This window comes from Alexandromys fortis, unplaced genomic scaffold (genome assembly GCF_014885135.2).
Source record: "Alexandromys fortis isolate MF-2015 unplaced genomic scaffold, M_Fortis_MF-2015_v1.1 scaffold_22, whole genome shotgun sequence".
NCBI lineage: Eukaryota > Metazoa > Chordata > Mammalia > Rodentia > Cricetidae > Alexandromys > Alexandromys fortis.
In genome coordinates, this window is record NW_026067900.1 from 6,745,677 (window position 1) to 6,747,475 (window position 1,799).

The following is a 1,799-nucleotide window of genomic DNA, read 5'->3' on the forward strand; positions in this document are numbered from 1 at the left end:
GCTTTCCTTTGACACTTAAAGGTTTGTATCCATGAGGCTTGATTAGTGTGCTGAGGTCAAGTGACGACTCATCATAAGCATCTGGCACCTCCCAGGGGCGACAGGAGTGGAAGACCATGACAGACACGAAAATGTGAAGAGTGTGTGTATATCTGTGTAAAAGCACCATGTCCTAACTCAGGTCCTCGTACTTATCTGGCGGGCAATATTCAGTATTCTGCTTTTTGAAACACGGTTTCAGTGTGGAGCTTTGGCTGGCTTGGAGCACAGATATCCACCTGCCTCTGCCCCCAGAGTGCTAGGATTAATGCCGTGCACCGCCACCAGCTACAGCTAGGCTATTCTTTTCCTAAAGAAGCTAATGTAGGGTTTTACCTTGGGCATTGCCTGGGCACTAGAATGCCTTGTCTGTAAGGTCTGTAAGTCTTGTCTATAGAAAGATGAGACTCCCATTTGGTTAGTTATAGGTCCTCTTGGGTTTAAGGAATACTTGTCTCCGGTTAGATGTAGAAACAAACCGTGTTTTACCTAACGGAAGGGTAGTCTGCACCTAGTTGATCTTAGTACACGAACTAGAAAACCTAACTTAACCTCATAAAAGTTCATCAAAGAATGTCAGAGTTAAAAGACATCATAGAGATGAAGCATCACTCACTTGATAAATCAGAAACGGAACGTCAAGAGTGCGTGCCTCATTTGTCCCAGGTCACATAGCCCAAGGGAAAAATGTGAACTACCAGTCAAATCTAATTTATAGTCTCCTTGGTTTGGCGTGGGGGGGGGGGAATCTCCCTACAACTTACTCATGTATGGTCCCCTTTCCCAGTGCTCTTCTACTGTTAATTCCCTGTTTTGAAGAGCCCAGTTATTACATATCCAAGGCAGGGGGCGTTGCAGAAACACGAGTTCGAACCACGGGCACGGGGAATGTGGGGCGTCCACACACCCACCTAAGAACTATGCCACTTTCTCTGACAAAGTTTTTCTGAAATCCGACTGCGAGGCCAAGATGCCTGCTAGGGCTAGGATGAAGTTGGGAGCTGCTGTTTCCTTGGGGAGGCTGGGCTGGGCGTGCAGAGAGGCGTGGAGCCGGGGATCTTGGGGACTGAAGGGCAGAGAACAGCCCGGGGCGCAGAGGAGCTGGACGCAGAATTTGAGGGTTTGGGGCCTTGGAGGGCGACGGGGAGCGCAGAGCAGGACGTTGCGCCCTTGCGCCCTGCACGGGGTGCGCGGAACCAGGGAGTCTTGGGCCTTGGAGGGCAGCGGAGAGCGTGGAGCCCGAGCTGCGGGGCGCAGACGGGAGACGCAGAGCTGGGGGTACTGGGCCTTGGAGGGCGCAAGGACCCCGGCGCATAGGGGTGCAGGGTTAACGCAGGGCCTGGCGCGCACGGCCCCGGAGCGCAGCGCAGCCCGCAAGCGAGGCCGCGGCCCCCGGAGCTCCGTGCGGGTGAGGGTGCGGGGCTCCGCGCGCCCTGGGTCCCCGCCCCCGAGGCCCAGCCCAGTGCTGGGTTGTAGAGCACAGGCGGGGCGGGGAGGCCTCGGGACCGCGCCACGTCCCCCGAGCGGCCACTGCAGACCGGGGGCTTTTGTGTCCGCGGAGGCCGCGTCTCCCCCGCGCGCGGGCGGAGCGCAGCGCAACGCGGCCCAGGGCGCGCATATTCTGCGGGCCGGGCGCGGGCGCCGCCCCCAGGCCGCGGCCCTGAGCCCGGCTGAGCCCCGCGTGTGTGCGGAGCCCCGAGGCCTCGGCCGCCTCCCAAACTTTTCAAAGTCGGTCCGCGGCCCGGCCGGCCTGGGCTCCG